Raw genomic sequence first — 25,747 nt, 5'->3', positions numbered from 1 at the left:
ATCCCCTGGAAAACAAAACGACTACCCACTCCAGTATTCTTGCCTGGGAAATTCGATGGACAGAGGAGTCTGGCAGGGTACAATCCAAAGAGTTGGACACAACTTAGTGACTAAACAACAACAATTAAATTAAGAGACCATAAGCATTTGCTTGATATCACCTTCAAAAAACCATAGAGACAGAAGTTTTTAAAAAAAGACAGTTTATAAGATTCCTTTGAAAATGATTTCCCGATTCTGAGAGTGCTCCTGTTGCTTCATTCCTCATGTACAGTTAAGACAGAAACTTCCCAGGGCAAGGCAGTAGCTCCGTTTGTCTGTTTCTTTTAGAAAACTTAGAGCTAGGAAGGCTCTTGTATGTGAACATACTGAGCTTTCTTATAATAACCAGAAAGCCACCAGATAAAAGCTGCTCTTCCATGATGTTTGAAATCAGTTAAGAGAATAGAAAGCAATACATACTGTCTTCTATCATCACCTACTGGAGCTCCTGGGTGTATTCCAATTGCTGTCTGGTGTCGCTTCCTTTCAGCCTACTGAACCGAAGTTGTTTTAGTATTTCTCGTAAGGCGGACCTGCCAGCAGGGCATTCTCCCAGTCTTTATTTACTCGCTGATGCTCCTGTTTAGAAAGACAGCTCCCCAGGACACAGGCTTCTCTTAGCACTTTCCTGGGCCCTCTCACTGCTGCCTGGCCGCCACTGCTGTGAGAGTCCCTGGGCTTCCCCCAGACGCCCTGAGTCACATCTGCCTCTCTGCATTCCCACTTTCTCTTCATCTTTCAGCATTTTGACTGCAATATGCCTGGGTGTGGATCTCTTTGTGTTCATCCTAATGGGCATTTGTTAAGCATTCTGGGTGTGCAGATACTGTCTCTCATCAGCTTTGGGGATGTGCCAGCCATGGCTTCTTTGATGGTGTTTTTCTGCCCTTTCTCTCGCTTCTGCTTCTGGTATTCCTGCTGGGACTCTTCACAGTGGCCCATGTTTTTCTGAGACTTTGTTCATTTTCCCTCGTTCCTTTTTTCTTTCAGTTCTTCAGACTATGTAACTTCTACCACTCCATCTTCAAATTTGCTGCTTCTCTCTTCTGAAAATGCAAATCTACTGTGGAGGCTCCTGATGAGTTTTTCATTTTGGTTACTGTACTTTTCAACTCCAAAATTGCCATTTAAAAAAAAATGTTTTAAGTGTGATTAAAATAAGCATAGAATTTACCATTTAACTATTTTTAAGTGTATAGTTGAGTGACATTAAGTACATTCACATCATTGTGTAAACATCACAACCATCCACCTATAGAACTTATCTTACAAAACTGAAAAACTGAAATTAGACAATAATTTTCCATTCTTCCTGGCCACCACAGTTCTACCTTCAGTCTCTGTGAATCAGACTGTTCTAAGTGCATCACATGAGTGAAATCATACACTATTTGTCTTTTTGTGAGTGTCTTATTTCACTTAGCATAATGTCTTCAAAGTTTATCTTTGTTGCAATGTGTCAGAATTCCCTTTTATTTTTCGGCTGAATAACAGTCCATTGTATGTATGGACCATATCTTATTTATCCATTCATCTGTTGATGGATTTCTGGGTTGCTTCTACTTTTTGGCTATTGTGAATAATACTATTAAAACGGTGTACAAATATCTCTTGGAGTCCCTGCTTTCAGTTCTTCTGGGTATACAACCAGAAGCAGAATCTCTGGGTCAGATGATAAATATGTTAATTTTTTCAGGAACCACCATACTATTTTGTATGGCAGCTACACCATTTTACATTCCCACCAACAGTGCACAAAGGCTCCAGTCTCTCCACATGCTGTTTTCTCTGTTATTATTTTTCAGGAGAAGTTATCCCAATGGACATGAGGTGATATCTCACTGTGGGTTTGACTTTCACTTTTCTAGTGATTACTGTTGGCACACCTTTTTATGTGCTTGCTTGCCATCTGTATGGAGAAATGTCTATTTAAGTCCTCTGCGCAGTTTTGAATCAGTTTATTTTTCTGTTGTTTAAGCTGTAGGAGTTCTTCATATATTTATATTGTGGATACTAGCCCTTTATCGGATATATGATTTACAAATATTTTCCCCCATTCTGTAGGTTGACTTTTCACTCTATTGCTTGTGTCCTTTGATATACAGAAACTTTAAATTTTGCTGTAGCCCAATTTATCTATCCTTACCTTTGCTTTTGGTGTCATAACTACATTTGGTTCTTTTTTTTATCATTTCTATCTCTTTTAAGGATAGTCTCTATTTGATGAGTCACTGCCACCAATTTTCCTTGAATTCTTTCAGAATAGTTTATTTTAGATTTTGAACTAAGATAATATAATAATAGCTGCTCTGAAGTCTCTGTCTGCTGAGTTCAATAAATGGGTCCCTCAGAAGCAGTCTCTCCTGTCTGCTTACTTCTCCTGTGTATGTATCACACTTTCCAGTTTCTCTAACATGTCTCATAAATTTTTCTTGAAAAATGGACATTTTACAAAGGACAACTTATATTGTAGCAACTCTGGTTACTGGTACTCCCACCCCGCAGAGGTGTGTTGTTATTTGGCTGTTCACTTGGCTGAACGACTTTGGTGACATCTCCTTTCCCTACCATGTGTAGCTGTTGCTGTGCCTGCGCAGATATCCCCCCACGTCCTTGTATTGTAGTCTGGCTTGCTAGAAATCACCCATGGGACAGCATAAGCTACTTACAGGTCAAAGGTTGTGCTTAAGCCCCCTTAGCTAGTGAGATTTCCAGGCTCTACCACAACGTCTGGGGCTTAGAGACTACTTTGCTCAGACAGCAAAGGATGGAGGGAGCATCTGAAAGCAAAGGGGCAGCACAAGGGTAATTGCTGGAGAGCTGGGAGTATTCTGTATCCTGGCTGTGCTGGTGGCATAAACCCCCGCGCATGTGTAAAACCTCATTCAGCTGTACACCAGAAAAAGTGAATTTTGCTGTATGTAAATTTTTAAGTGACTGGATTTGCCTTTTAAGAAAAGATACTTCTACACCTGGAGTCAGATCCAATTGATCACTTGAGTTCTTGAAAGGAGACAAAAACCAAATCTTTCTTATTATATGATCACCTACTGGAATCATTTCGTCTCAGAACACATATACAAACTAAAAACCAGATCCTTCTAGTACTTAATAGTTAGCATGATAATGCACGATAACTGCTGCATGATAATGTCAAGCTTTTCTACCTGGCCAAAGAAGTCTCTTCTGGATTAGACTTCAAGTCATTTTTCTTCAAGTCAAAATTCTGGATTCCCTTAATTGTTACTGACAAGGCTCACAGAGCCTGAAGACATTATGACTTAAAAGATAGGGGGAATATCAGAAATATGTCCACAAAAGTAGAGATGGCAAAAATCAGGCCTGACAGAGGAGGGTGGGCGTGCTGCCTGCCAGGTGCCCAGGGATTCTCGACTCCACTTGGCAGGCTGAGGCACACAGTGATGGGCCATCCCAGCGGGCCCCCAACCCTGCTCCAGCGCCACTCCAATTTCAGGTCAGGTTGAAAACAATCTCTCTTTCTTTTAAAAACCTTCTTACTCGTTGATGAGTTCATTTATAATTCCCAGCCACCTCGCTACGCTGAGTACAACCATACCTTCTCATTTCCGATTTCAGTCTTCAGAGAAAAGACAGAAACAAACAAACAAACAAAAAACAGATGAACAAACAAAAAAAAACAAAACAAAAAGAAAAATGAACTCGGTCCAAGTTTTTAAGCCAAGATTCAATGACCCTTTCCCTGGACAGCCATCAGCTTCCTGCCTTTTCTAACAGAGCCTAGAGCCTCAGGAAATACTTTTTTCTGCTTTCTCTCCTCTAAAAAGGTGCTCTCTTCCTTCATGCTAATCAACTGGCAAAGCCTTCTGTCAATCAAACTGTAACTTCCGACTTACTCATCTTGATACAAGTCTGTGCTCCCACTTAACGCAGGAGGAATCTGTGACTCAATGGAAGTTGGACCCACTTGGCAGCGAGGATATGCTGATGTGGCTGCCATCAACATATCCTCCCAGGAACAGAGCTCCATCCACTGGCTATCTGACTATTTGAGTTAAACGGTTCACCCACTGCTCCTTTCCCCTCCCCTGCCCAGAAAAGAAGATGATAAATCCATGTGGGATGTGTCTTTACTTCCTGGGGAAGGCGAGAGCATGGAGAAGGATTACGAGATTATTCCAACCATACCATTGCAGGAGAAAGAGGCAAAGATGATGAAGAAAGGAAGGAGAGGATGAGGAGAAGGACGCTCCTTGTAAGGATGAAAACAGTAAGAAGGAAACCTGAAAAACCAGCTCTCTGGGCTCCCAGGACTCTGGGAAAGACTCCTGATGAGTAACAGAGGCTCTGAACCAAAGGTTAGGCCACAGCGTGATCCATCTGGCTTCCCGAGGCGCTTCCGCTTTAAGTTTAAGGTTATCAGTCTTGTTGAAAGTGGATTCAACTCAATCTCAACCCAGACCTCTGTCCCCAAGTGAACCTGGTGATGGATCCATTCATTCTGGTCAAGGCTTAGCATCTGAACAGACTTCAAAGGGAACCCTTTGCCACAGCCATCAAAAGTATTTATTCTTTCGTGTCACCATACAAAGTGGGTAGAAAGGGAGCCTCCTGTTATGGCTCAAGAATTTCTTAAGGCAAGTACCACCAATACCAAAACAATTCCCCCAAATACCCTTCCGATTAAGACCATAAGGACACGCCAGGAACATCTGGCAGCAGTAACCTAGCAGCAGATGCTCTCTTATGCCGTTATCACCTCGGCTAACGCTGCCGAGATGCACGCAGAGGCCACCCAGATAAGTGCTGCGTAAATACAACCCAAAGCCCACGGCCATGGTTCCACCCTCTGCTATTCTGGGCCTAAGTGAATAATCTTAACGCTAGGCATACTATTTTAATGACTTTAAAAAATATGTTTTATTTGCCAGTTCCCTGCCTTCCATCTCCGCATAACACTGCTGCTGCTGCTGCTGCTAAGTCGCTTCAGTCATGTCCGACTCTGTGTGACCCCATGGACTGCAGCCCACCAGGCTCCCCCGTCCCTGGGATTCTCCAAGCAAGAACACTGGAGTGGGTTGTCATGTCCTTCTCCAATGCATGAAAGTGAAAAGTGAAAGTGAAGTCGCTCAGTCGTGTCCAACTCTTAGCGACCCCATGGACTGCAGCCTACCAGGCTCCTGCATCCATGGGAGTTTCCAGGCAAGAGTACTGGAGTGGGGTGCCACTGCCTTCTCTGTGAACCTGGCCAAACTGAGATTTGTGGGACAGTTCACGGAACCTCTGGAGCACTGAGGTCACAAAGCAGACCCCTGCCGGATGCCTTTCGCCTGTGCCTGGAACGCGTGTGCTCAGTGGTGCCTGACCCTCTGTGACCCCGTGGACCATAGCCCGCCAGGCTCCGCTGTCCATGGGACTCCCCAGGCAAGAATACTGGGGTGAGTTGCCATTTCCTTTTCCAGGGGATCATCCCGACCCAGGGATGGAACCCATGCCTCCCTGCATTGGTAAGCAGGTTCTTTACCACTAGCACCACCTGGGAAGCCCAACATGCATGCATATAAAATTTTTGGTACATACAGAAAAGGAGAAAGTCAAACAAGGAACACTGCTCCTAGCCCACCGCTGCAAGATGACCACTGTTTCTGTGTACACTTGGGTGTGCTCGCTTTATCCTCAGGGGGAGGAATTAGTTACGCAAGCCACCGAGAGGCCACTGCTGAATCAAATAAAATATAAAAGTCAAAGTAAAAATGAATTACAACAGTTCTGCTTTGAAAAGAAAGGTTTTCATTATTTCACAAGTCATATATGCTCACTGAAGACAAAAGCCTAAAATACAGGTAACCAGAAAGCCAGGGGAAAACATGAGCTCATTCCTACAGCTAACTGTTGTCATATTTGGGGCACTGCATTATTTTTTATGTGCATATAACTGCCTTCCTTTTAAACAAGGAATTAAAGCTATGAATACCCATTTAAAAATATCTTCCATTCAAAAAATGAGCTGATATGTAAGCTTTTTTGTAACCTGCTAGTTTTTTTACTCCATAGACATCTAACACCATCATTTCAAACAGCTGCAGCGTGCTGCATTATGGGGCAGGACCATAAATTATTTGGCTTCCCTGGTGGCTCAGATGGTAAAGAACCTGCCTGTGATGTGGGAGACCCGGGTTTGATCCCCAGGTCAGAAGCATCTCTTGGGGAAGGGAACGGCTATGCAGTATCCTTGCCTGGAGAATCCCGTGGACAGAGGAGCCCGGCGGGCTACGGTCCATGCACCTTATTAGGTTGTTTCTGGGGATCTTTGAATTATTAGGTCAGTAATTCTTTCTAATTAAAAACTAAGGAGTTTTCCTTTTCTCTCCTTTCAAAGTAGTTACAGTTTTTGATTCAGCAACTGCCATGAGATAAAGCTAATCCCAAATGACCTAACCATTCTCATTTGTAATGACACATCTCTTGACTAGATATGACTGACTTTAGAAACAAAATTATTGTTGCCAGGGTGAAAATACCAAAAGAAAGACTATTCCGTCACTTTTCTTTGTATAGCAATGAAAATAGCCTTTGCCTGCTATTGTGAAGAACCAAATCAACTAGCCACTGGGCATTTCCTCTATTGGATATATAGTTACTGAGAGTTCAGGAGTTTAAAAGACAGTATGTTCAATTCAGGGGCAGATCCAAGGTGTTCAGAGTCAGCCATCTCTGCTTCTGAATTGCTGAGATAAACCTGTGTTCTCTGGGTGCAACCAGAACATGGACCAGGCCTCACATACGGTGTGCGTGACACGTGACACAGACGTGGGACATGACGGTGCACGCGGCCTCACGTCTGAGAAGTCTGTTTGTTCCAAGATAACAAGGTCTGAGGACTGGGTGACAACTCGCAGAACGCACCTGCCACCTCCACCCTCTGCCTCCCGTGACGGGGCACACTGGGATCCGTGCCACACTGCCCTCACCTGAAGGAATGCGGACTCCTCTGCAAATGCGTAACTGAGAACAAACGCTGAGGGTGCCCCCGTTCCAGCTCTCAGGGCCAAGCTCCGAGGGCCTCCGGGCCGGGTCCAGGCTGGACACGGCCTCTCTGGGGACAGCAGCCCACTCCCGCTGACACTTTCTAGGCAGCAGTGTGAGAACATGTCCTCAGGGAACCCTTCCTTCACTTGGATCGCAGAGAGCGCTGATTGTCCCAAACGCCATACAGGGTGTAACAGACGGACAGACACACTCTTTGGAGTTTCTGCTTTCCACCCCAGACCACTCCTTCAAGCAAATCACACAGGAAGAATGTACAAAAGGGCAAAGACCATGAAACTGAGATGCTTCTGTATTACGTGCAAGATGGAGGGCGGGGAGGGACGCTTAGGCTGGAGCATCTGGACTGGGGAGGCCCGAATGGTGAGCCGCCTGACTCTAGGTCATTCATCACATGGATGGAGGCAGGGCACCTGTGGCCTTGGACACTACGATGGAATGATTCACTGTTTATTTGTGTGAAGCACCTACTATGTGTCTGGGTGGCTGTTTGCTGCAGGGTAAACAGGTCCCCGTGCCCCGGCTCGGGAGAGACCCACTCACACAATATATCGAGGTGCCCCTGTCTCCAGCCTCCAGGTGTCAGATGGAAGTCCCCGTGCAAGCATGGGTCAGCGTTCCCGCAGTGCAAGGGACACAGAGGGGGGAGTGGGGTAGGGTCACTCCCCCCAGCCGCCCTGCTTCTGAGAGGGAGACGAGTCCCCCCGACACGGGGACTGTCACAGCATCCTGTGACATGGAAGGGCCACGGACTGGCACCAAGGGGCCCCCGTTTTCACCGCTGATCAAACTTGCCCACCGGTGGCTGCTGAAAAGCCCCGAGGAGACAGTCTGTTCAATGACGCGCTGTACAGAGCAGAGCCGGTGACACCTGACGGCACCGCGTGACTGCATCGGCCTCTCATCTGCTCCCCATCTGACGCGGGCAGGGGCCTAACTACTGAGCTCACAAAAGTAACTGCAAAATTCTCCTGGTTAATTATTAGTCTTCTCCAAGTGACGGGAAATGCAGAGAGGAGGGAAGGCTGGCGGGGACTCGGACAGGTCATTTAACTCCTGACTTCGGACGGGATACTGAAAACTCTGCAAACAAGACCCAGGTTTCGATGGCTTCAGGAAAACAGCTTACCTCTTCCAGTACCCCAATTCCCCATTTTATAAGACTCTTCTCTCTCTGCACCTTGTCCAGGGGTCCTCCAACTTCATCCGAATCACTTGGGGAGTGAGTTAAAACAGAGATTGCTGGGCCCTCCCCCCTCCCCATAGTTTCTGAATCAACGGGTCCTGGGTGGGGCCTGAGAATGTGCATTTTTCACTAGTTCCCAGGTGGGACTAAGGCTGGCTGCACCATGAGAGCCACGGTTCTGCCCTAACCGTCACTGGACCAAACCCTTACATCCTCAACAAGCTGGACACCAGCTGGCCTCTGTCCCCTGGCCCTGGAATACAGATGCCGGAATAACAATTCAAGAGCCCCCCCTGGTCATTTTTTTCCTCCTCTTGGCTAAATAATAGAAGTTCCTGACATCTTTTATAGGCATCGTTTTTCAGGCCTTTAATCATTTCTGAGGTTCTCTGTCGAGCTCTCTCTGAAGCCCTCTTAGCTGTGGGGCTGTGAAATAGGCCTGGAGCCTTAGTCAGAGATGGGATGAGGTTGAACATAAAGGGAAAATGACTCACACCACATCCTCCTGGGTATTAATCTCTCACATCCGCACCTGCCTTATGAGTGCCCTCTGATTCATGCCATTCTGACTCCTTTATGGGCTGCAGTAACACTGGGCTGACCTTGGGAAATGCCTTTCTCCCAAGAAGCTCAAAGCCTTTCTCTAACTAATGTAACAGTTGACCCAACATCCCCAACTGGGCGAAGTAACCTGTTCAATTGTGTATCAGTTTTTAAGAGGGAGAGAAAGTCTGGAACCCAAATATCAGATTTCTACCCAAATATCACTGTATGGAGAAAGATGCTCCTTACATTTATAACATGTTTGAACGTGTAGGTGGTTCATGCACAGGCTAGATGGTGCTCTGGATGTTTCTGGGGGCAATAATGGAGCTAATAGGAGCTTCCAGGTGGCTCAGTGGTAAAGAATCCACCTGCCAACGCGGGAAACGCAGGAGATGCAGGTTCGATCCCTGGATTGGGAAGATCCCCTGGAGGAGAAAATGGCAACCCACTCCAGCATTCTTGCCTGGAAAATCCCATAGACAGAGGAGCCTGGTGGGCTACAGTCTCTGGGGTCGCAAAGAGTTGGACACGACTGAGCAGCTGAGCGTACACATGTGTCAAGCTGCCTCCTCTACAGATGAATAACAGGTGCTTTCCAGCTGCAGGTGAAGCTCCTGGTCCCCTTCCCTGTGTGGGACTCGCCACAGTGACCCTGAGCCGTGGACCGGGCCCTGGGGGCCTCTCACCTCCATCCCTTGCCCAGCGGCAGGGAGAGGCAGGGGAGCAGGGCCCGGCGGCTCTGCTGGCTGCCCGACCCCTACGAGGCAGGAGCCCAGATGGAGACAGCAGCCCACTGGCCCCCGCCCCCCCCCCCCCACCCCCGTGTTCTCCTTTTCTTCCTCTCTTCCTGGCTCTGCCAGTTCACTCAGTGTCAAGTCGGGCCCGCGCTCTGCGTCCCGCCTAACATGAGCACGTGGGCTCCTGGAGTATAGGAACTACGCTTTCTTTGTGCATTGTATGGCTCTGGGGGTGCTTCATACATGCTAAATAACAATAGTCTCTCAGCACGTCCAGGAGCTCTTGGCATTCCTGCCGGGGCCCAGATCCTATTACCATACTCTTGTGCCCGAGACGCGCAGCGCGGAAGACACCCTCTGCTCACTGCTCCTTTCATGCCAGATGAAACAGTGAAAAACTCAGTGGATCAAGCCCTATTCCTGCAAGGTTTCCTTCTGAAAGAGAACATTCTAGAAGTGTGATCACTGAGCACCTGCATTAGGCTCCCAACCAAAGGGCAACCTGTTAGATCATTTCAGTTCCCTTCTGGCCATGCTGACAGAGGATAAAGGGGACCCAGAGAGAAGGCGCCTCTCTGCGTTCCCGAAAACCCCTCAAAGCTTCAGAGCAGAAGGCTCTTCTCTAGGAATGAAATCCCAGGAAAAGCAATCTCCTGTGATCAGGAATTGTCAGCCTCCGGGGCTAGGACTATTTTAAGAGGGGGAGGCTGAGGACAGGAGGGCAGGCGGCCAGGGAGAGCAGCTTAAGCAGGCTGGAGGACACACGTGCAGAGTCAGGTGCAGGGGGACGATGGACAGCACAGGCGTGTCTGACACATGGCTACACACGGCTGGAGCCAAGGGCTCTGGGTTCCTTCCCCAGGCCACAAAGCTGCCCGCGTTTCTCAGCATCTGGACCTCCTGCTGGTGACTATGTGTTGAGCTCACTGTGATTGGTCACGGCCAAGGTCACAGTCAAGGTCACAAGCAGTCCGGTCTCTTCCCAGGAGCACACTGAGACCCCCGTCCCTTCCTGGGAGACCCCTTCCTTTCCCCAGGCACCGGTGAGCCGCAGGAGGAGGGTCTCCGCTCCAGCAAACCCTCCTGACATTCCCACACCAACACTGACATCACCTCCTCTCCTGGATCACTCTCTCACGGCACATAAATCATGAAAACAAACACTCGGAAAGTGTTTACGAGCATTTTAGCAACTCCTCCTAAAAGCACATATGCTTCCTCGTAGTAAAAACACCTTGGGAAACATCCTTCTGTTAAATTTTTAAAAATGGACAAATCTTACACGGCTTTTTTTTTGCAGGACTAAACTACAGTTGAGTGGCTGAATAATAGCTTGAGGAGGATCTAACACCCAACCACAATGTAACTCTAAAAACACTCCACTGAGATTCTGATGGTACTTCATTAACAGTTAAAAGAAAGAATAAGAACAGTTACTTTCTTTGGATAAAAGTATATATTCCAAAGGAAATCCTGGAACAAAGTCCCTTCAACTGCTGAAGATGACATTACAGACTTTTCTGTTATAATTGCAATGAATTTGGACAGCAAATTTCTCTTCTGCTCAATAAAAAGACTTCAGTTTAAAAAAAATAAAGTTTCCTTCCAAAAATAGACCAAGCCCTCAATTCTATTTTCCCGTCTTACATTCTTTTCCTACTAAATGTACCCTGAAACATTTCCTTTCATTGTTGGCACCTTGGGTTGTTGGGATTTAAAATCGGACAATACATAGTAACAAAGAAGTCTTTAAATAAAGCTTTCCAAATGGAAAAAGGCATCTGAGGGTATGCCTTCCCCTGGGCCCAGAGGATGGAACCCTGATGCCTGGGAGCATTAGAACTGTTTCATTAAAATCGACATTCCCAGGGCTGGGGAGGGAATATACATGTTAATTGATAAAGGAATTCCTGCCAGGCTCTGTGTTATAAGCAAGTTGTCTGGCATGAAGTCAGCGTCTTGTGAATTAAAACACTTTGAACCAAGCCAGGTGATTCAGACGTAATTAAAATGATTCTACATTAAAATCTTGTTTTCCTCAGTCCAAACTTAAGTTGGCAATGACTTGTTGAATTAAAAGCAGTTGAGCTAGGGAATTTCCTGACCTTTGGTTAATTCTGATCCCTAACCCAATCTTCTAGAGGATAAGTTCAATTACTTTTTCAAAGGCTTCCTCTTAAATTTATTTTATTTTTTAAGGGCTTCTCTTTAGACATGGGTCTATTTTTAGGCACCAAATCCTCCTTTAACAAAAACTACCTACACATTTCACAAAATTACATTTGACACTCCCATTACATCTGTACATAAACCTGTAGCTCACAGTAGGTATATCAGGAGTCCAATTTCAACATTTTCCCCCTCTAAGAGTTAGGTCACCACTGAAAATAAAGCTCAATGACACACCATTCCATTAATCAAATATTTCAACAGATAAAGTATGCAACAATGCACGGATTGCTTTTGCAAAGATAAAAATAGTAAGAATCAAATACTTTCTCTTGGGAAAATCAAGTGAGGCAGGTTTCCTGCAGTGAGATATGTTTAAGGAAAAACCTTTGGCCACCGTTCTTAGCAGCCTCTAAAGCACTCAGCCCAGAGTTCCCCGTTTTCCCAAGAGATAAAATGACAATGGACAGCAACATGAGGGAGACCTTAGGGCGAAAAGAACAAGGAGAAATCCGGAAGATTCAGCCGGTACTTACAAGAACTTTCAAAGGAAATGGGGACTGCAATCCTTCAGAGACCGCTCTCCCGATCGCCAACACAGTCTGAGTCTAAAATAGGCTTCTCCCACACTGGCCGAGAAGTCACATTTCAGCTTACTAACTTCTACTCGGGTAGACAGTTTTACAACTCATAGAACAAACCCCCTGCTAAAATTAACCGCACCGGCGCAGCCCGCAGGAACTCGCTGATCCGCATCATACGCGCCGGGATTTATTCACTGGGACAACATCGGTGTCCTCTTAATGGGAGCTCCGGCCAAGGGGCGTGCCCTTCGAACAATACAGAGCATCGTGATTATGCTAATTACTGAATGCGGTCCCCTGGTGCTATCTCCTTCCTCGCTGTTTTCACAAGTGCCGGCCCACGGAGAGGGCGAGCTCTTTTTCAGCACAGGCACTCACTGGATTTTTCAGCTCTTTCAAATCAGACAAAACTTTGGCAACAAGGTGGCAGTGCTGTGTGCTCTTCACAAGAAAAAAAAAAAAGTCAAGGGACATTCACTCAGATTATTTACATAGCACGATCAGACCTGGTACTGTTGTTTGGTCTGCTTAAGTTGCGTTTGACTCTTTGGTGACCCCCGTCGACTGCAGCCTGCCAGGCTCCTCTGTCCATGGGATTTCCCCAGGCAAGCATACTGGAGTGGGTTGCCATTTCCTTCTCCAGGCGATCTTCCCTATCCAGAGATGGAACCTGCGTCTCCTGAACTGGCAGGCGGATTCTTTACCACTGAGCCACGGGGGAAGCCCAGATCTGGTACTATGTAAAACTGAACAGGCATCCAAGACACATACCAATAAGTCTATCAACAAAGAACCTTAAACAAAAGTTTTTTTTCTCGCTACATAATGAACTAATTTATTTGCTCTCTGGCTTTGTCTTCTGCACCTCCCAAGGAGTCGCTATGAGGATGCAGGTTTACTAATAGACTACAACTGAGAATAAACATCTCAAATATTCGCAAAAGCCATCATCCTTAGCAAGAAGCATTTTGAAGTGCATTTAACTGCCTGGCTGGCTAGAACTGGTCAACTGTCCTTTATAGGTGGCAGACCATCTATAAATCGTGTTGAAGCTCAAGTTGACAGTTAAAGACCCCAAGTACACAGAGGTGGCACGGAACTTTCTTTGAAAAATACAAACTGCCTCAGTAAGTACAACCCAGGTCAAGGACACCAAACTCCTTAGTATCTACTCAAGATGGTTCACACTAGCTTGTTGTGGACATTTGAGTTCTTATAATATATTTTGCTCTTATTGGCTACTTCATGAGAGATATCAAGGCATGAACATCAATCAAATCTCCGAACATCTCTGGGAGATGTCATTTTTCCATTTTGTTTTTTAAACATTTGGGCAAACAGGGAAATTCAACGGCTTGTTCCATGCTTTTCGCTAAATCAACACAGGATTATTCCACCCCGCCTTCTAACCACTCCATGGCATGTCTTCCATATTAACTATTTAGCTATAATCCTGCAAATCTTGTCAGAGCTGTTTGTTTTTCTAATTTTAAAATGTCATATGCAGTTTAGATTTCAGGAGATTTATTTTGCTCAGCTCCCCAAATCCCGGGTCAACTGTGGCACAGGCAGGTGACACGGAGCCGCAAGACTTGACCCTGTCCTGACAAAGCACCGGCACATGTGGCACGCCACCCAAAGTGGTGAACGGCTTGGTTTTCACTGGCATGAGCACAATCCCCCTTCTGGCTGTTTACAAAAACTGTGGGCAGCCAGTCTGGGTGTTTCCACCCCCAGAGCCCAGCTTTAGGCAGCGGAAGCCAGGACTTGCTCACCCCCCATGAGATGGTAGCTGCGCTCATCAACCACCCCAACCCAAGTCCCTGCAGTGGGGCACCCCACCCCGAGCCCAGAGGAAAGAAGTTGGTACTTATCAAAGATGACTGACCTTGGGTGAATACGATCAATTCTCTGTGATCTACAGAGAACTTACTCTTGAATTCTCAGCAGCATAGGAGGACATCGTGAGGCTATTTTCCATACAATGATCCTTAACTTACTATGTCACGGTGCAGTCAAAGAGTTTCTAAGCCAAACAGTACTTCTTCCCTCAACAAACAAAAAAGCCAACACACCATAAGCAGCTATGCATTGAATCTGGCATCAGAGAGAAACAAGGGAGTGGATCCCACGTCCTGACGCTGAAGGCAGGGGACGCTGGGCAGTGCTCCAGGTCTTCACATGTCAAGTACGGTGAGTATGACTACACTGTTTCTTTCAACAGTGGCCACACCTGTCCCAAGATCCAAGAACTGAAACATTCCAAAGTAAATAGTGTATCTTCCAGTGTCTATGAGTCACCCTGCTGTTCCCTTTTCGTTAGCGAGAAGAATGTAGGAGTCAACTGTACTCTGTCCTGGGCATACCTGTGACAGGAGAGAGAAATCTCTGGGCATCATTTAAAAGTAAGGGAAAGCCTTCCTGTTCGAGGTCACACACTGTGGGGCGGGGCGGGGGGAGGGAGGCAGAGCCGTGCCAGTGAGGGGAGGTGATCTGTGGGTCTCCAGTCCAGCAGATCCAAGAAATCAAAACAAAAACTCAAGTTAATGAACTGACCTGGATAAGGACCCGCTGGAGCAAGCTACTTCTATAATTCAAAAATTTCCAGTCACGTTAAAAAAGTAAAAATAAACAGGTGAAATTAATTTTAATAATTTTTCAAATTGAACTCCATATATCCAAGATACGGTCATTTCAACATGTCACAAAGATAGCACACATGAAACTAACCCACAACATCGTAAATCAATTATACTCCAATATAAAACATTAAAAAGAAAACAGATAGTGAATAGAAAAACTGCCAATGAGAGGGTGGGAGAAAGGGAAAGCTGAGGAACTCAGACAAACTCAGATGGGAGGAAGATGACTTAGAAAAGAGAAAGAAAGGGCTAAGAGGAGGGCAGACGGAGGAGACAGAAAGCAGAACAGAGCCTATCCCTGGGCATAGAGTCCACGTATGGGACCGGGTAACAAGCACTGGAACGTTCCCACCCCGGGACCCAGTGCTGAGGACACAGAAGACGGGAAAGACAAGGCCTCTGCGCCGTCCAGGAGCACACGTCTGAGTGAGACGGACAGACCGCCACTCCCCACCCGCCACACACACGGTTCCTGCGACCCTGCAGACGCGCAGCTCTGTGCTGTGTACTAGGGGAGCGCACAAGACAGGGGGCACAGTTTCATTCTTAAATGATGGTTATTTCTCATGAATGTAAATGAACTGTTTTATTCACATATAGTTGATTTACAATGTGTGTTCGTTTCAGGTGTTCAGCAACGTGGTTCAGTTATAACATATTCTATTTTAGATTCTCTTCCCACATAGGATATTAGAAGATATTGGGCATAGTTCTCTGTGCTAATATATAGCAGGTCTCTGTTCTCTATTTTGTATATATATGTATATATTTATATGGTATGTACATGCTACTCCCAAAGTCCCGATTTATCCCTCTCCCCTAAAATTTTAAATATATGTTTTAGGCTATCTCAGGATTCTGCATTTTATTTTGAAATCTCCAAGAGTCACAGAGAGATTAATTATTCTAACATATTTTTAAAAAGGACATCTGGAACCAGCAGGAACGTCTCCTCTCTGAGGTATTCATCATCTTCAAATTAAACCTGGTGATTTAGTCCAACTACTGAAGGACAGGGTGGGAAAGAAGCAGAAAAGGGGGAAAATTCACATTTCATGGTCACCAGTTTTTCAGATGGAGAAGGCAATGGCACCCCACTCCAGCACTCTTGCCTGGAAAATCCCATGGACGGAGGAGCCTGGTAGGCTGCAGTCCATGGGGTCGCTAGGAGTCGGACACGACTGAGTGACTTCACTTTCACTTTTCACTCTCATGCATTGGAGAAGGAAATGGCAACCCACTCCAGTGTTCTTGCCTGGAGAATCCCAGGGACGGGGGAGCCTGGTGGGCTGCCGTTTATGGGGTTGCACAGAGTCGGACACGACTGAAGTGATTCAGCAGCAGCAGCAGCAGCAGCAGTTTTTCAGAGGATGGCATGAAGGGTACTCAATGGCTTCGTGCTCAAAAAAAAAAAAAAACCCCTAAAAACCATCACCAGTCCACTGGGGAGAAAGTCAGAAAGATCTGAGTTCAAAAGGCAGCTCCTAACCCACCCACTTGACCTTGGGCACCACTCTGACCTTGGGCAATTCAGCTGACCTGTGTGAGTCCACTTCCCTGCCTGCCCCGTAAAACAGGGGCAGCGATGTGACATCAAGGGGCGGCAAGGACTCCAGCCGCCGGCACCCACCGGGCACACGCTCCCAGTAAACTGCCATCTTTACACCCACAGCCCCCGACTGGGACGTTACTGAGGGAGGGTGAGAGGCTTCCTGCTTCGACGGTTCAAAGCTTCAAAGAATAAAAGGTTGAAAGGGGCTCCAAATGATCGTGACATGCTGCAGGGAAGCCAGGGCCTGTAAACTTGGCTCTGAAAACTCTGCGGCCTGGGCAGCTGGCTTAGGTGTCCTCCACTCCAGCAGCGTGTGCTGGGAGCCGAGGGCTGGCTCAGAGCCGAGGGACACTGAGCGACCGTTAGCACAAGTTCCGTGTCCGGGCAATGGGATGGTAATACCCCCGTCAGCTCCCACTTCCCTGGACCCACACCCCGGGGGAGCCCCGGCCCACACCAACTCTGGGCTTGGTCTGCAGGGCAACAGCAAGCATAAGCCAGAGACTTTAGTGCAGGCCTGGGGTCGGGGAGCCGGCCTCCGCTCTGGCTGCACTTCAGGGCACCGAGACCACCCCTGGACGCCCACCTAAACTTCTGAGGGTAAGACTACGTGGGGCACAGACCTGCCATCTGCACTGAAGTCCCACCACAGCCAGCCCGACGATGGCCCCCACAGGCTCGGAGGCCACCCCAGGCCAGGCGGCCCCAGCCAGGCTGCCAGCTGACTTCAGAGACCAACTGGCTAGCACCATCCAACCAGAAGAGTCACCCGGGTGACCCACGGAACCGTGAGACTTCAGGCTTGCTTTTCCCGGCTGCTAGAATTAGGAGGCCTGTTACACAGCGAAAACTCACAGATACACAATCTTCAAACGGTCTGTAAACGGTCCATCCCCTTACTTTCCAATGAAACCCTCTCAGACTAATCTGTCTATCTTACTCTTAAAAACCCACAATTCTCTTTTTTAAAAAACCCACAGTTCTGATTACTACAATTACTTTGTCCTATCCACCAGCATGTTACTCAAACTAAAATGAAACAGTGATACGGTCTGAATGTGAAACTGCTAAAATGGTTAAGTTTAAGCTTTATTTGTTTCGTCCTATAATTAGAAACAAATATGGGGTTGGTTAAAAAGTTCATTCAGGTTTTTCTGCATCCTTTTATAGGGAAACCTGAACAAACTTTTGGGCCAAACTAATCTATGTGGTCTTCAAGGCTACAGCTCTCCGCTAAAGAAATGACTTCTCGGGCTTCCCTGGTGACTCCGTGGTAAAAAAAAAAAAAAATCTGCCTACCAATGTAGGAGACCCAGGTTCGATCCCTGGTCTGGGAAGATCCCACATGCCGAGGTGCAGCTAAGCCCTCACACCACAACTACTGAGCCTGCCGAAGCCCTAGAGCTGGAGCCACAACTCCTGAAGCCAGCACTCGGCAACACGAGAAGCCACAACAATGAGAAGGCCACGCATCGCAACTAGAGAAAGCCCGTGTGCAGCCACAAAGACCCAGTACAGCCACAGATAAATAAACAAATAAAAACAGGTTTTTAAAAGATGATTCTCTATCCTGGCCCTCAGACTGATTACATGGGTATAGTTCACATTCAGTTGGACTGTTCAGTTCAGTTGCTCAGTCCTGTCTGACTCTTTGCAACCCCATGGACTGCAGCATGCCACGTTCACGGCTGTTCAGTCCATCCTAATACTTCAGAAATGGATTAAGAGTACCATTTATGCACATGTGAGCAGAGAAAACGGATTCAAAGAATAAAACTTTTTCTTCTGCACTTCTGTAAGCTAAAAATATATATACACAGTAGCCAATTCATCAAGACAGTTCTTTTTTAAGACTTTGATAAACAGCTAATTCTGCATAATTTTTAACAATTGTATCAGGACTGTAAAAATAAAGGCAGCAAAATATTACTGCTGCTGTTTAAATACTTATTTTAGACAGTTGATCTTTTTAAGTATCCTTAGAAGTCCACGGGGAAAATTTATCCTCACCATGCATTCCTAAGAGTCATCCATTTAACAGACACTTGCTAAACAACTGCTTCCTGCCATTCCAAAACTCCCAAGCATTAATGAGATTTGAACAAACAGCAGGATGCCCAAGATGGTAGACAACATGGTGTTAGTGACAGAGCTGCCTCCAAGAGGCTTATAATCCGATAGAAGACACGACGGCACATACATAAACGTTCCACCATGTAAGAGGGTAATCCGTGAGCATCCCAAAGGGTAAAAATCCATTCCACCAGGAATCTTCTGGTGGGGTTAGTCAAGAAAGGCACCTTGGAGAAAGTAACATGTGAATTTGCCTGCTGATAAGCTTTCAACAAAAGAGTCCAAAATGCAGTACTTGGATGCAATCTCAGGAACAACAGAATGATCTCTGTTCGTTTCCAAGGCAAACCATTCAGTATCACAGGCATCCAAGTCTATGCCCCAACCAGTAACGCTGAAGAAGCCAAAGTTGAACGGTTCTATGAAGACCTACAACACCTTTTAGAACTAACACCCAAAAAAGATGTCCTTTTCATTATAGGGGACTGGAATGCAAAAGTAGGAAGTCAAGAAACACCTGGGGTAACAGGCAAATTTGGCCTTGGAATACGGAATGAAGCAGGGCAAAGACTAATAGAGTTTTGCCAAGAAAATGCACTGGTCATAACAAACACCCTCTTCCAACAACACAAGAGAAGACTCTATACATGGACATCACCAGATGGTCAACACCAAAATCAGACTGATTATATTCTTTGCAGCCAAAGATGGAGAAGCTCTATACAGTCAGCAAAAACAAGACCAGGGGCTGACTGTGGCTCAGACCATGAACTCCTTATTGCCAAATTCAGACTGAAATTGAAGAAAGTGGGGAAAACCACTAGACCATTCAGGTATGACCTAAATCAAATCCCTTATGATTATACAGTGGAAGTGAGAAATAGATTTAGGGGACTAGATCTGATAGATAGAATGCCTGATGAACTATGGAATGAGGTTTGTGACATTGTACAGGAGACAGGGATCAAGACCATTCCCATGGAAAAGAAATGCACAAAAGCAAAATGGCTGCCTGGGGAGGCCTTACAAATAGCTGTGAAAAGAAGAGAAGTGAAAAGCAAAGGAGAAAAGGAAAGATATAAACATCTGAATGCAGAGTTCCAAAGAATAACAAGAAGAGATAAGAAAGCCTTCTTCGCGATCAATGCAAAGAAATAGAGGAAAACAACAGAATGGGAAAGACTAGGGATCTCTTCAAGAAAATCAGAGATACCAAAGGAACATTTCATGCAAAGATGGGCTTGATAAAGGACAGAAATGGTATGGACCTAACAGAAGCAGAAGATATTAAGAAGAGGTGGCAAGAATACACAGAATAACTGTACAAAAAAGATCTTCACAACCCAGATAATCATGATGGTGTGATCACTGACCTAGAGCCAGACATCCTGGAATATGAAGTCAAGTGGGCCTTAGAAAGCATCACTACGAACAAAGCTAGTGGAGGTGATGGAATTCCAGTTGAGCTATTCCAAATCCTGAAAGATGATGCTGTGAAAGTGCTGCACTCAATATGCCAGCAAATTTGGAAAACTCAGCAGTGGCCACAGGACTGGAAAAGGTCAGTTTTCATTCCAATCCCAAAGAAAGGCAATGCCAAAGAATGCTCAAACTATCGCACAACTGCACTCATCTCACACGCTAGTAAAGTAATGCTCAAAATTCTCCAAGCCAGGCTTCAGCAATATGTGAACCATGAACTTCCTGATGTTCAAGCTGGTTTTAAAAAAGGCAGAGGAACCAGAGATAAAATTGCCAACATCCGCTGGATCATGGAAAAAGCAAGAGAGTTCCAGAAAAGCATCTATTTCTGCTTTATTGACTATGCCAAAGCCTTTGACTGTGTGGATCACAATAAACTGTGGAAAATTCTGAAAGAGATGGGAATACCAGACCACCTGATCTGCCTCTTGAGAAATTTGTATGCAGGTCAGGAAGAAACAGTTAGAACTGGACATGGAACAACAGACTGGTTTCAAATAGGAAAAGGAGATCATCAAGGCTGTATATTGTCACCCTGTTTATTTAACTTATATGCAGAGTACATCATGAGAAACGCTGGACTGGAAGAAACACAAGCTGGAATCAAGATTGCCAGGAGAAATATCAATAACCTCAGATATGCAGACGACACCACCCTTATGGCAGAAAGTGAAGAGGAACTAAAAAGCCTCTTGATGCAAGTGAAAGAGGAGAGTGAAAAAGTTGGCTTAAAGCTCAACATTCAGAAAACGAAGATCATGGCATCCGGTCCCATCACTTCATGGGAAATAGATGGGGAAATGGTGGAAACAGTGTCAGACTTTATTTTTCTGGGCTCTAAAATCACTGCAGATGGTGACTGCAGCCATGAAATTAAAAGACGCTTACTCCTTGGAAGGGAAGTTATGACCAACCTAGACAGCATATTCAAAAGCAGAGACATTACTTTGCCAACTAAGGTCCGTCCAGTCAAGGCTATGGTTTTTCCTGTGGTCATGTATGGATGTGAGAGTTGGACTGTGAAGAAGGCTGAGCGCCGAAGAATTGATGCTTTTGAACTGTGGTGTTGGAGAAGACTCTTGAGAGTCCCTTAGACCGCAAGGAGATCCAACCAGTCCATTCTGAAGGAGATCAGCCCTGGGATTTCTTTGGAAGGAATGATGCTAAAGCTGAAACTCCAGTACTTTGGCCACCTCATGCGAAGAGTTGACTCATTGGAAAAGACTCTGATGCTGGGAGGGATTGGGGGCAGAGGAGAAGGGGACGACAGAGAATGAGATGGCTGGATGGCATCGCTGACTCGATGGACGTGAGTCTGAGTGAACTCCGGGAGTTGGTGATGGACAGGGAGGCCTGGCGTGCTGCGATTCATGGGGTCGCAAAGAGTCGGACATGACTGAGCGACTGATCTAAGCTTTCAACAGCGAAAGAAGTGGAAAGAACATTATACAGAACCAACAACATGTGCAAAGTCGGAAGAAAAGGAACGCTGTGATGGATGTGTGTACCATATATGTCTGGGAAACAGGTTTAAGCACTGTCAATTAACAGCTGTTTAGACCACTGATAAAGTTGCTTCCTTTCTCCAAATCAATGCTGAAAATGTCCAATGAGAGTATGCAGTCCAGAGCAAGACTGCCCAGGCTTCTTCTAGTTTCATCACTTCTAGTTTCTAGTTGTTGAGTCTGGGCAATTAATTCTCTCTCTGTGCCTCAGTTTCATCATCTTGGAAGTGGGTATAACAATATACAAACTCCACAGGGTGACTATGAAGATTAGATGGGTTTATATTTGTAAAGAATGCAGAACAGTGCCTGTTGCATAATATATAAGAGAAGTCGCTCAGTCGTGTCCGACTCTTTGTGACCCCGTGGACTGTAGCCTACCAGGCTCCTCCGTCCATGGGATTTTCCAGGCAAGGGTACTGGAGTGGGTTGCCATTTCCTTCTCCAAACATTCTGTTAAATAAACAAACTCACACGTTTATGCATACATAGCAAGACAGGTAGACAGATGTGCATGAATATAGAAATACAGACATAGCTGTATTATCAAGGACAGAACCTGGTATGTACTAGGTGCTGCTGCTGCTGCTAAGTCACCCCAGTCGTGTCCGACTCTATGTGACCCCATAGACGGCAGCCCACCAGGCTCCCCCATCCCTGGGATTCTCCAGGCAAGAACACTGGAGTGGGTTGCCATTGCCTTCTCCAAAGCATGAAAGTGAAAAGTGAAAGTGAAGTCGCTCAGTCATGTCCCACTCTAGCAACCCCATGGACTGCAGCCTACCAGGTTCCTCCATCCATGGGATTTTCCAGGCAAGAGCACTGGAGTGGGGTGCCATTGCCTTCTCCAGTACTAGATGCTAGACTCATATGTACATAATTTTCCCTTTTAATTTCACACTGTACTAGAGCACACGGTCATATATGCCCCAATATTAGCCTCCACTCAGTTAAAAGATTGGAGACTGTCCTTCCCTCTTTCTCTTGAGGCAACAATTCTGCCCGGGGGACGCCAGGCTTACTAAACTGCTAGACAGACATAGCATGGCTGTCAGATTCAAACAAAGCTGCACTAATGTCTCATGTAATAAAAACACTTTCAATGGAAAAACAAGCATAGGCTTATTAAGGACCATCTGACCTCTATAACTTATTAGCATTCAAGCTAATGCAAAACAAGAAATCTTAAATATAATGCAATCTAAGATTTCAGGGGGGAAACAAAAGCCCTGAAAAACAAGATTTTAAGCCACGTGACTCAAAAGGTGGGTTAACAAAATCCTAATTCCAGTCTAATTTGGCTTCAAGTAGTTATATATCCAAACTGAAAATTTTTTAACTGAAGTTTTATTACATGAATCTAGTAAATATGAAGCTGAATTTCCCGTTTTTAAGATGAAAATACTAAAGACAGTTGACAGATTATACTAAAAGTACTTGAAAATATTCTGCTACATTGAAATAAGTAAACATTTCCTGCAATCTTACACTATTTGCTTAGAGACCTCTTTTTCACAGATAATGTATAGGCAAAAACTTCACCTACAACAAATCAAACTGCACTGGTGAAGAGACTTTGAATTAACAAGTTATGCTGAACCACTAATGATAAATGCCCCCTTCTCAGTTTATTCTATCCAATTATAGGAAAATTGTTAAGAATTGGGCAACAAGCTATTAACTTCCAAAATCTTTTGGTACATTATCAGTTAATATTTATTTCTGTTCTTTCAATCCACAAGCAATTAAATTTGTTTCAGAAGCATCTACAACTTTTTTTAGAGTTTTTTTTACCCTACTTTCTAACTTGCAATTTAAGACTATCTGAGGACTGTAGGTTGTAGGCAAGTTCTTTAATAAGAGTTACCCTTCTGGGTTCATTTGAATCCCAACTTCACTACCTGCTAACCGAGCCACCACGGGCAAGTTAACAGACTGTTGTAAAAATGAGTTAACGCACATACAACACTCAGAACGGTACTTGGCACAGATTTGTAAAAATATATATTTTACCTACCTAAAATAATAAGGAAGGGGAAATTGTGTTTGAATCACCTGTACATAGTAGAGAATCTATCCTACTTTGGGACTCAAATTTTAAGTTTTTAGAGGAAATTTGCAGGGTAAAGCTGAAAGGACCCTCATTAACAGTAGTCCAAAGCCACAATGTTTTACAAATAGTAATTTCGAGTAAGTGCTCAGGGCTCCTATAGTCTATTCTCAAGCCGCCCAGCCCTCCTAAAATGCCCGTGTGCGGGGAAACACAACACTTGGTACCAGTTTACCAAGGGAGCTGGGAAATTAAGAATTTACTTTCTGATTTTTAATATTTTTGTTGTAAATGGACGCAGTCCATTCCCAACCAGACACACTGAGAAGTGGTCACTTTGGCAATAAGTGGTTCAAAATCAACCGCAAATTTCAGGAGCTGAAATATTTGTAAGAGATTCTAACTTCACTTGGCTACAAGAACCCAGGAGGTAGTTGGTTTCTCTAGGGGGAGCAGAGGCTATCTCTTGAGATAGATGTACGTGATTCTGCCTCAAGCACTGTATATTTCATTTTAACAAATGCTCCCATGAAGGCTCATTTTTCAAAATCTCAGTGATAAGCAAAGAAGGACTAACAACTCAGCTCTCAGAACTGTAACAGCCCAGTAATTATAATAATCCAAGAGGCTGTTCTCTGAAACACAGAGACCAGCTTCTTTACAGAGACCCTGGTTCACACAGGAAGGGTGGACAAGCAGTACTGGGGTATCTGTGGTTATTGCAGACTGTGAAACAGGAGACAGTTACCCATTTTAGACCTTAATGCTCACATTGTAAGACTTGGTCTGTTCTTTTTCTTGACATTCTATTCCTGTCTCTCCAATTGCCAGGAGAGGGAACATCACTCAATTCTTTGAGTCAGATCTGTTTTTTAAAAAAGGCTCCTAAAAAATAACTAAAAATTAATCTTTTCAGTTTCAGTGCTTAAGATCTTTTCATGTAAACTACACTGAAAGGAAGAATTCTTGATAAACCCAGATTCTTTAAGGCTTAACATGGGGAACATAGCCAATATTTTATAATAAGTATAAAGGGAACAAAGCCTTTAAAAGTTGTGAATTGCTATACTGTACACCTGTTACTCATAAAACATTGTACAACTATACTTTAACATTAAAAAGTAAAAAATAAACCCTCTTTTTAAATAAGATGATGGACGCATAAAAGAGCAGCATATTAATAAATTCCAACCAATACTTCGATTTTGAATAAGAAAATTTTTGTTCTCATTATTCAACTCTAAGATATGATACAGGATTACAGGATAATCAACAGCCAGTTAGACAAAGAGTATGCTAGCTGTTCATACACAGTATACCAGAAATACATACAAATCATGACATCAGACTACTTACTGTTCTTTGTGTAAGTGTTAAACAAGTCATCTCTTCTCCTAAGCGTGGAGTGGTGGGTCAGTGTTGAGTAAAATAATTAGGATAAAACCTCAAACATCCCCCCGCACAATGTCCAAAAGAGTCTCTCTGAGATTATTTACGAAAAGTAATCTCTTTCAAAATTTAACTAATCCTGGCCACTGAAGAAAAGGAGGAATCAATCAAATTTAAATTATGATTCTTTAGAATGTGTTGGACAATTCTGAGACACACTGAGAAAAAAGTATTAAAAATATCCAAGAGAAGGCAGCAGCTAAAACACAAAGGCCAGAGGTGAGATCAAAATTAGAAACGTATAACGTCTGGAGGGCTGTCCATATAAGGATATCTTTAAGTCAGTAACTAAGCCGGGACCATCCACTGGGCAAAACAGCTGCCATCATCGAAGCGGCTGACTCCATCTCTCATTCAGAAATCTCTGGGCCAGCTCAGGAGACAAATACGACATGACTTTATGCTCAACGGTGTTTGGGGCTATTCTCAAAGCTGGTCTCGACTTTCCCAGTCCCACATGAGAAACACATATATACATGCATCTTTCCTTTTGACAAAAGTATGAAAATGCAACAGTAGAGGGGATTTCCCTGGCCTTCCAGTGACTGAGACTTCACCTTCCACGAGCGTGATGCGGGTTTGATCCCTGGTCTGAGGACTGGGATGCCATGTGCTTCCCAGCCAAAACAAAAAACAAAAACAAAAACCCCGAAACCATAAAACAGAGGCAGTGTTGTAGCAAATTCAAAGCAATATTAGAGGAT

At 44.9% G+C, this 25,747-nt stretch overlaps 1 protein-coding gene across 6 annotated transcripts in view; it reads right to left on the bottom strand.

Moving 5' to 3' along the window:
• The window catches only part of SLC20A2 (solute carrier family 20 member 2), a 113,406-nt gene that overhangs the window by 63,725 nt on the left and 23,934 nt on the right, over window positions 1-25,747 (bottom strand). Inside the window, exon 1 of one of the 6 annotated variants that reach the window (XM_044927912.2) lies at window positions 14,179-15,098. The exons of 4 other annotated variants lie outside the window; for them this stretch is intronic. The gene's annotated coding sequence lies outside the window, so the exon portion shown is untranslated. Of the gene's footprint in view, window positions 1-12,242; window positions 12,844-14,178; window positions 15,099-25,747 lie in introns of those variants that run through there. One more of the 6 variants, XM_025277030.3, reaches the window with a different exon arrangement.

This window comes from Bubalus bubalis, chromosome 1 (assembly GCF_019923935.1).
Source record: "Bubalus bubalis isolate 160015118507 breed Murrah chromosome 1, NDDB_SH_1, whole genome shotgun sequence".
Lineage (NCBI taxonomy): Eukaryota > Metazoa > Chordata > Mammalia > Artiodactyla > Bovidae > Bubalus > Bubalus bubalis.
This window is presented reverse-complemented; position numbering and strand designations above follow the sequence as displayed.